The sequence below is a fragment of the Miscanthus floridulus genome, chromosome 18 (genome assembly GCF_019320115.1).
Source record: "Miscanthus floridulus cultivar M001 chromosome 18, ASM1932011v1, whole genome shotgun sequence".
NCBI classification, from domain to species: Eukaryota; Viridiplantae; Streptophyta; class Magnoliopsida; order Poales; family Poaceae; genus Miscanthus; species Miscanthus floridulus.
In genome coordinates this window covers 79,353,866-79,364,711 of record NC_089597.1, presented here as the reverse complement: position 1 = coordinate 79,364,711, position 10,846 = coordinate 79,353,866, and the positions used below count along the sequence as shown (strand labels likewise).

The window sequence follows — 10,846 nt, the reverse complement described above, 5'->3', positions numbered from 1 at the left end:
TTGCCTAGCGAGGATGCGAACGCACATCTTCAACACTTCCTCAAGCTGTGCGACACTATGTCATTAAGGATGTCGCACCAGAGAACAATAGGCTCCGTCTGTTTCCCTTCTCCCTCGCAGGGAAGACAAAGTAGTGCTATTACAAGGACAAGGAAGTTGTCAACACGTGAGCTAAATGCTCCACGATGTTCCTCGTGAAATTGTTCCCCATGGGCAAAACCAATGCCCTAAGGGGAATAATTTCACATTTCCAGCAGAATTCCATGGAATCAATTCCTGAGGCATGGGAGAGGCTACAGGAAATACATCCAAGCATGTCCACACCATGGGATAGAAAATTGGCTTGTCCTCCAGAACTTCTACAATGGGTTGACCCCCATGTCAATAGGACACATTGATGTCGCTGCTGGAGGACCTTCCTCTCACTCACCATCAATGGAGCTACGGCTCTTGTTGAGAAAATGGTGTCCAATCAATGGTGGGGTGCTGAGAGGCTACAAGATAAACAACAAAAAGGCATGCATACCGTGAAGGGGACAGATATGCCTACCACAAAAATGGACCTCCTAATAAAAAAATGCTTGACGAGCATGCCTATGAGGAGGAAATGTGCGGCACCATCAAAGCCATGGACCTGCATAAGACATGCGAGATCTATGGTGAAAGTGGACATTCAGGGAACGATTGCCCCGAGACCCATGAAGACGACACCTACATCAACAATGGGTTCTGTCCACAAGGAGGTAATAATGGGTGGAACAACCAATCATGTCCACCATTCAAAGAAGGTAATTCGAACTTCAATTCCAATTACAATTCGAATCAACCTTCCTTGATAGATCTTGTGTTAGGGCAAGCTCAAATAAATGAAAACCTAATTAAAAATCTTGCCTCTAACAATAAAATTTTGGAAAACATTAATTCAAATTTAGAAGGCTTAACTTTTTCCTTTGAAAATCAAGTAAACCTTAATAAAATGTTTGAAAACCAACCATCTCAAATTGCTACTCCAATTCCATCATATGATTTTTGAAAATATCTAGGGGCAACCCGAGATTTCATTTGAAAATGTCAATGCGGTGATCACGAGAGATGGTAAGTCCACTCGTGATCTACCATATCCTAACCATGCAGGAAAACCTAGAAAACATGGGGGTACAACCCTGAACCTTAGGCTTTGAGCTAGCTTGGGAGAGGAACCCCACAAGGTAACATGTATCTTGCACTCTCACCACTTTCTGTTACCTTGCATAAAAAATACAAAGAGAGAATGAAAAAACAAGAACTTAAGGGTTCTATATTGTTCACGATTCAAATATTTCACCTGTGTTGGATGAATCTTAGTTATCCTTTCATGTTTCCTCTCTTTATGTGGGTATGTTTTGGTTTGGATGTTGGTCATGCATGTGATGATCATACTCCCATAGGCTTTCTAAATTAAGCATGGTGCTTAGGTTATATAGCCTACCCTAATCAAATTAGACATGGAGTCGAGTTTGATTATTGAACCGAAACTACTAGTGTAGATTGTGGTTGATCATGTGGACTAACCCTTGCTGGAATTTATCAACTTCATGAGGGTACGTCTTTGAGATGACAACAGAAATGAAAACTTGTTTGGTGAATCTTGATAATGATAATAATAATAATAATAATAATAATATAATAATAAAATAATGGTAAAATAAGTTTTGCCCACAAGTTTGCCTCTTTTTAATAAAAGCAGCTGAAGGACTATAGACTTTGGGCTAGCTTGGGGGAGGACCCCCACATAAGTAACTTGTATTCCGCATTTCTTTATTACCTTGCATTTTATTATCTTAAAAAAAATAACATAAAATAAAATATGCTAAAAAAAGAAAAAAATTATTCCACTCTACATATGTGAGTAAGAATGTTTAGTTTCTCCTTTGTTGAAATGATGAATAGTTGCTATGTCTTATAATTCATCCGTGCCTGGTTTATAACTTAGTATTCCCTAAGATTTAAGTTTGTTGGCTAAAAATGTCTCATCCTAAAACTTGAAACTTATGGGTTGCAAACACATGATCCTTTTCTAAGTTGTTGCGAGTTATGATACGGGACAATTAGAATTTGCTATGACTTTGTTCTAAGAGAAACTTGACATCCGGAGTTTTATTTTCAAAAACACTAAAAATTGAAAAGTTCCTTAATGATAGCATTTCCTATCAGGACATATGACGCAAATTGTGGCAGATCCTCCTAAATTATAGGGTCCACATGCACCTGTCATTGTCCAATGACCTCTGGCGACTATGCATATGTTCCCGGTAACTTAAGAAGCCTGTCGGGTGTCCTCAGGAAACCCGAATCATCCACAATTTTTCCGAGCAGGATCCATTATAGAGTCATTGCAGTATTACAACAGTTTATTCAATAATTTACATCAGAGTAAAATAGCAGTAGTCTTACAATAACTTAGTTACAAAACAATTGTTTCAAATCTTACAAACCAAGTACGATTATTATTACAAACCATAGTAGTGGAGTAGCATTAGTAACATAAAACAAAACACACAATTAAATTGCCCTGCCCAAGGGCCACACATTTACTTGTCATCATTGATTTGAAAAATTGTCATGCAGCACGGTCCAAAGCAGACCTGCTCATGAGGCTCACCTGCAACAAGGGTTAAAGAACCCTAAGTACAAAAGTACTCAACAAGACTTAACCAACGTAAAAATGGAGAAGACTCAGGAATGTAGGCTCAGGGATTCAAGGTAAGGCTTTAGCAAGAATCAAAGTTCTTTTGCGTAAAAGCTCTCTAACAAGATTCTTTCTTTCAACATTTAAATCTTCATAAAGATCATATATAAAGCTGACATGATCCACATTGAGATCATGAACTTCATATCGAACTCTTTCTCAAATCTAACTCAAGTTCTATTTGTTAACTATGATGATGAACAGTGAGTTGAGTCTCCATAACCGAGGAGTAACGATAATTCGAACCGATTATAACCTAGCTAGGGATTCTCAACCACATGACATATGTAGGTCCCTGACCTACATATATCAACCTACCCTCAGATCCTCTAAAACAAGAACGGGTCCACACCACCCGAGAGCACAGTACTCCACTAATCCAGCCCATTGCCATGTGGGTACACGCTACTCTCGCCATCTCTCCACTCCTAGTGCGCGAGTAGCCATTCTCGTAATAGAATAGCCGAGTTAAGGCTTACCGAAGTATGTGGCCAGTACTACAAAATCTCACCTCATGCAATTCAACAACAAACGGTTCTTAATCGACATAGGCAGAAAGAACCAGCTCACAAGACATCCATGTCTTGTGGCTCTCATACACCGAGTCCGCCCGGTCTAGATTTATTGCTCCACATGATTATATCTCATGATAACATAAATAACCAATCGTATCCAAAAATCCATTTATATCTCGGAGGTGACAGGTAATCACTAGACTTTTATCAGTCTAAGCATGGCTAAGCATAATTAGGCATTCTCGAATTGAAGCTAGTAACAAGGTTGATATGGAAAAATAAGGTTGGTAATGCACCAATTAGGTTTCCATTCAATTCCTAATCACTTAATGCAACATTTAATAATAAAAGTGATATAAATTTGTAAAACATAAGGTAGGTTTAAATGCATCCCGGGCTTGCCTTGTTTGTCGGAATAGGTAGGTTCTGGAGATGTTCCACAGATATCAAACCCGATCTCAACTGGTGGGTTGACTTCCTCAACAACTTGGTTGACTACCAAGTTCTCACTTTCGTTCACTACATGTAGTAACAATGCCATGTTTAATATGATGCGAGATATAAACATGATGCTTGACGATGGATGCAAAAGTTAATAACTTGACAACAACTTTCCTTCACGGTATAGTTACAAACTAACAACTAACTAAACCTTCTCTAGGGTTTACTTAGATTAACACTAATGACCTTAGTGGGGTTATACTAATTAACATTTCTTAACCACAACTTGCTCATAAACTCAAACACTTACTTAAAGTACCAAGGATCATTTTATGCTAATTACCCAAGGTCATCACTCAATCCCAAATTCAAACAAAACCTAAGTCATTAAGGTTTACTATTTGTTTTAATTAATTCAAAATTATGAAATAAATCAACTTTTTCCAAATGAGCTCCAAATTTTTGTGAAGGCTCATCACATGATGACTAAGTGGAAAAACAATTTTCATAATTTTTGGATAACTATGTAAGCCTAAAAAAATCATGGAATCCTATTTATTAATTAATTTGAGCAATTTTTATCACATTCAAAATGTACTGAAAAGTAACATTTAATATTTTTCCTAAACAGTTCACATCTCAGAGAGGTCACACAAAAATTTCCATAATTTTTTGGAGCTCTATTTATTTCTACACAAAATAAACAAATCACAGCACTATTTAACCATTTCAGCAAAATAGAAAAAATCATTTTCACTTAAACAACTATTGACAGGTTGACCCTACTGGTCAGCCCGCGCTGACCATGGCGGCGAGGCCCTCTGACCGGCAATTACTCGCCGACGATGAGGTCTCCAACGGTATAGATCGAACCAACATGACCTCCCCAGCACTGCGCTTCGACTAATGGCACTGGTTGAACATCTAGACTACTGCAGAGACCTCACCGGCGACGATGGCGGCACGGCGGTGTCCTGCCAAGACGGCGACGATGATCTACAACTTCACCGGCAATACTAAGGTCTCCGACGTACTCAACACCTCCTAACAGACTTAACCGAGCACTTAATTGAACCAACAACACTCCACAACACTAGCAGCAATGCGCATAGCGGCATGGTGGAGCAAAACTCGCCAGCATCCCGTGGTTCCGTGGCTATGGTGTGGTAGAGGTAAAATATATCACACAGGCATGATTAGTGGCTCACCCCAAAGCTGATGCGCGTGAGAACGGCGGCTAAGGCGAGGCGGAGCTAAGTCGTCGGCATTGGAGATGATAGCGGCGGCGTGAACTCACGGCGAAGCTCCGTTCTGAGGAAAGCAACTGACCAAATGATCAACGATCAAGCTCATGAACATCATGAGATAATAAAGATCAAGAAACAGCAAAAGATGAAGTAAGAAGCCCACCAGAACTACCTGTCCAAGGTGGAATGGATCTCGGTGGATACTCGCCGGAGTTGGAGAAGATGAGGTTACGCCGGGCAAACCAGAGGGATAGAAGTTGAGCAGGTGGGTGATATGGAGGCGCTAGGTGATGGCGATCATGGTGACGTGCTCGGCTGAGGTTGGGAGGGCTCTACGACTCCGACGTGAGCTCGTCGGAGCTGGGCGGCGCTGACAGGAAACAAAGGGAAGGAGAGAGCGACAGGAGGGCGCTCCTAGACTTATCAAGCGAGCGGAGAGCGACGGGAGAGGTGCGCTTGACATGTAATGGCAACGCGGACACATTGAAGCAGGAGGTGTCACTCGTGGGCGCGCGTGGAAGCCAGTGGAAGCTTGCCGACAGCGAGAGCCTGCCTGCTTGCGCTGTTCATGATATTTACCGAATTGCCACTCGCTTCATTTTTCAAATTACTTTCAAATTTGTATGGTAACTCAAAAATCTCCAAAAATAAAAGTTGCTCCAAATTCAAAGTTCAACAACTTTGCTTTAATAACCATACTCAAATTCTATCTACATTTAACAATGCAAGTTTAAAATCAAAAGGGGACACTTTAAGAATTTATCCCATTTCAAATTACTTCAAATTTTATATAACAACTTTGAAAAGTCTAAAAACCAACTTTGTACACATTGACAAGCTCTACACTTTTTTTTAGGCTCAACCCCAAATTGTGCTTAGATTTAGAATTAGGTTTTCCAGGGTAGTGTTAAATGCTGGAAATTAGGGTTTTGGAATTCCAATTTAATACTAAGGTTTTGAACTGGATTCATCTCATACATGTCAACACATATAGTCATAAAAGTAAACTTATTTTAGTGAATGCATATCAAAGTTTTCACTAACACAAGAATGATGTGCAATGCATATGATGACAAGGCATATTTTAGTGTTTAAAACACCAGAGGTGTTACACAAATGTAAATACAAAACCTTAGTCATATGCTGCTTTTTTTCACATTGAGCTTTGTCAAATTGTTGTGACCCTTGTTGAGATTCTCGTCATGCAACCATGATCAAGATTCATGTACACCCACAAATAAAATACTAACTCTTACACTGAGAGTTACGCAAAAAACATGCTTTTCCATCCACCAAATAAAGATACTCCATTCATGTATCATGAGTCTCTCTCTCAAAAAATTTCATGTGCCAAAAAAGGAAGTATGGGCTACGCTAAAAAAAGAGAGAGAAAAGAAAAAAAATCCATGCCAAAAGGGCATGAGAGAAAAAAAAGAGCATGCCAAAGAGCATGAGAAAAAAAGAAAAAAATCCATGCTAAAAAGCATAAGGAAAGAAAGAAATAAAGATAGCCCATACTTTCAAATAAAAGACATTTCTCTAAAAAGAGAGAGAGTCATAATCCAAAGGAGTACATAAATATTTAGAGTTAGGAAGATTATAAAAATTACACACACTTGCACGTCTTGATCAAAGTGTATGACTTGCATCTCCTTGAGGTCAGGTTTTTAACTTAGCAATATTATGTGATGCAAGTATGCCTTCTTTTATACCTACCCAAAGATCCACATAAGCCATTTAGTTGGTAGGATAAAGGCAAACATAAAAAGGTGAGGATCATACACTTCTGAGTGACCGAGTGAATCATTTAAGGAACTTACTTTTATTTTACAAAACTCTTAAAACCTCTGGAAAGAAAGTCAATCAAGGAATGAATGACTAGCGGTTCTATGAAACCGTTCTAACTTGCAACCACCCAAGACATGGAAAAGCAACAAGCCCCATTGGGATCAAGGTAAAAAGGGTGGATAAAATACCAACTTATTTAAATCAAGGAAGAATACTTTGTTATAGACATGGTATCTTTGAATTGTAATCAGCATTGAAGCAACTCCTGATCAACAACCAAGTACTTAGCTATTTGCTCGGTACGAGCAAAGGTTAAGCTTGGGGGATTTGTTGGCAATCCTTAATGATCAAATTCGACCACCAATTAATATCCAAAACAGGAGAAATAAACAAACTTATAGCACATATACATTTACTATTGACATATTTCCACATGTATTGGATAGTTAGCGTTTTGCAGGACATATACATGAAATACATGGGAAGTATGGTCAAAGTGCGCAAACTGGAAAGAGTAAAGCAGATTCTACAAAAGCACAACAAAGCAAAAGCCCACACAACATACACATCTAGACCAAACACTAGCGTAGCAATGGCCTAGCCCACCTCAGGAACCAACCATGCGAAGGCAGCGGCGAGGGGGGCCAGCCCTGGTGCGGCCGCACCAGGGGTGCGCCCACACCCCCACCACTATACGGCGGTTGCATGGCGGCATGCAAAGGTGGTCTACAGCGGTTTCCTATTTTATTAGCCTCCAAACCGACCATCCTAGGCTATAAATAGATGGGGAGAGCTCCATTCACTACACACACCACAACTCAAGAGCCTCTCTCCCTCGACTTGTATCTTTTTACTATTTTTAGTAGTGTTTGGAGCTAGGCAAGACTCTTGTGAAGAGCTTGGACATCTAGAAGGAATCTTGGTACGATCAATATGAAGAGTTCTTCTATGTTCTTGTTCTTCTCTTATAAATATGGTTATGTTATAGAATTAGAGCAAAGTCTTATGTTATTCATTTAGCATATGAAACTTTATGCTTAATCTTTCATACAACATACATATTCAGACCAAGACCTAATTTAGGTGAAGAGTTATTCTTTAAGTTATTCTTGCTCGTTATATTCTTGTGGGTTCGTCGTCCATCCCTGTGGCAGATGCTCTAGTAGAGGACTCCTGATAAAGATGGATGTTCCTGGCTAATGCTAGAGTAGTAACTGATAGCATAGACATGGTGTCTAAGCTATACATTACCTTTGTTTGCCTCATTCCCCACAGTTGAGGGGTAGGCAGCAGGTGGTGACAGCCCTATCCATCCCTTGTAATCCCCCACATTTGGGTTCGGCGTAGAGCTGGAAGCCGGAGGTACTTAGTAGACCAAGTATAAGCCGGTGCCTGAAGTAAGTTTATAGTGACCAAAGCTATCTTAATTTAGAATCTATAACCTTAGAAACTCATGTATTTGTATGACTATCTGCTTAGTATAGTTATATAAGATAAGCCTGCTCGAATTTAGGTACATTCTTTTATTCTTTATTCTTTCTTTTATCTTTATCCTTGAGATTGGCTTGAGTGTGTGTGTCACACTATCCAACATTTATCCTGGCTTACCCCTGTTATAAACTTTGGTTTATTATGCAGTCATGATATCTTGACCATGTCCCTACTAGAGACTTTTATACCATACCTTCCTTTAGAAAAATATAAATTAACGATACCCGAATACTTACGGTTGAAATGCTACAATGATATATCCATGTGCTTGTGGAATATTTCTGCATGTGTTCAGAAATATCATCACAGCGTTTCTAGTGAAATTGCTAGGAAACACAAATCCTATTGGTGACGCTAAGAAACGCCAACAACCCTGAATACTTCAAGGTGAAATGCTACAACGATAGATCCGTGTGCTTATGGATATTATTTCTGTAATTGTTAAGAACTATCGTGTTGGTATTCCTTGGTGGTGCTGCTAAGATTTATCCAAATCTTAGGGATAGTGCTAAGAAATACCAACTGATGTTCCTAGTGCCGTTGCTAGGAATGGATTCCATCTCCATACTTGGTGATTGCGCTAAGAAACGCCAACAAGCGGGCATGCGTCGAGGCCCGTTTTCCATCGAGTTACGCTTGCAGCATCTGCGGTGGCCCGTAGTTCCGTGTGAGAGCAGGCGCAGTCCCATATCCTCATGACTCCGCCAATACCTTCGATAATCAGCCACCGGCGACCACGTGAGTACACGACTGAGCACAGTGGAGCCATCCTCGTCGTCGCCGTCACACCACGACCGCACCTCTGACTCCATGATCGTTGTCGGCTACCAGCACGAGGAGAGTCAGGAGACGGCGTCGAGGTGGGCCCGAAGGACGTGCCCCGAGAAGCGGCGCAGCGAGCGGGATGAGAAGGAGCAGCCCTGCCATGGCAGATGACGAAATGTAGGAGTTGTCGGAGGCCGGCCGTTGCAGTTGCGGCGGCCAAGGGGGAGGGAGGTTCGCTATTCGCTGCATCGAGTTGAGACTCGAGACGTGTTCACGGCGCCGCTGGATGGTTTGGATTAACCGCATAAACCCGCTTCGTGTATGCGGGCTTGCGGCACAGTCTAACGCAGTCCTGTGGCGCAGGCAGCCCAGCGGGCTCGTGGCATGCCTGTGGCCATTTGCAAGTATAGTACTAGAGTCTTTCTTATAATGTTGATCTCACAAGGTATCTAGTGTCTTTGTTTTACAAATGATATCTAGAAAATTTATGGTGCTAAGGATTGTATTATTGGCAACTCTGATTGGTATCACACTTCAAATGTCCATTGTTTACACCTTAGCATCGTTTGGTAGCCATTACTCTCCCACACTTTCTATCCATGTATATGTGCAAGCTTTTCAAATTCAAACTCTTAGCACATATGTAGGGGGAGCTAATGCTACCAATTTGGGTTTATGAAACTTGTCCATATCCTTTACACATGGTAAAATCCTTGGGAAAGCGACATGGATCCAAACAAAATTTATTGAATATCTTTGTGAAAAAGTTGTCATCAATTAGCAAAAAGGAATAGATTGAAAGCCCTAGTTTGGTTTTGAAAAATTGATGAAGCCCATGTGTACTAAGCTTGCTATCTAAGTAATGTGTGAGATAGGTTGGTAGACCCAAATGTGGAGCATGGTGGCACTCAAGTGTTGGCGATGATCACATGAAATAATGAGATGGCCACGTGAGATGATGATCAAGTGCTTTAACTTGGAAAAGGAGAAAGAGAAAAACAAAATCCTATGGAGATCAAGGCAATGGTATAAATAGGGATTTTGTTTTGGTGATCAAGACACTATAGAGAGTGTGATCACATTTAGGATAGATAGTCGTACTATTAAGAGGGGATCTCTACTAGACAATTTGGTCATCTAGTGCCACTAGGTGTTGGACTTCATGCATTGCATTTAGGCCTAGTACACATCGGAGAGCAAGAGAAAATATTTATCAAAAATATTTTTGATAAATGCTAACTTGGCTCTAACATATTTTGATAAAACACTTTGAGAGTTAGCATCACTTGCGGGGAATTGCTCGAGTTGTCGTGGATCGAATCGAGAAAAAGTTTACAACTTGGAGAGCAAGTGGTGGTGTCTGGGTGGGCACCCCCACCCCCTATCGGGTGCACCGCCACCCCTAGGGCGGAGCCACCAGGACGTGTCCGAGAAACGCAGTTAGGGTTGGGGCACCGCCCTACCGGTGTACACCGCCCCTAGCACGGCGGTGCACCGACTGGGGTTGTCCAGTGCCACTGCCCCAATTTTCCCGAGGCTGGCAAAAACTGGAGTTGGGCCGAGGGGTCACCACCATAGGGACGGCGGTGCTCCGCCCTATTTTTCCAGAGAATGGGGTTTTTGGGACTTGGATGGGATGGTCACCGCCACCCCATGGCGGTGCCACCTGCCACCGCCATGCTGTTGGATATATGGGCTAGGGTTTCCCACACCGCCCGTATATTCGACCACGTCTATCCATCGGGCCAGAGACCACAATAGTTGAAGCCCACGAAGCCTAGGCGAATCCACTAGCTTGGATGATAAGACATAGCAAGAAATATCTAGAAACCGATTTTATCTAGTAGCTCTCCTTGTAACAAACTAGGAAA

The 10,846-nt window shown here is 41.3% G+C and overlaps 1 non-coding gene across 1 annotated transcript; it reads right to left on the bottom strand.

Moving 5' to 3' along the window:
* Positions 1 to 224: 224 nt before the first annotated feature.
* LOC136524922 (small nucleolar RNA R71) lies at positions 225 to 332 on the bottom strand. The gene has a single exon (XR_010776269.1). It is a non-coding gene; the product is annotated as a small nucleolar RNA R71 (small nucleolar RNA).
* Between the last annotated feature and the right edge of the window lie 10,514 nt (positions 333 to 10,846).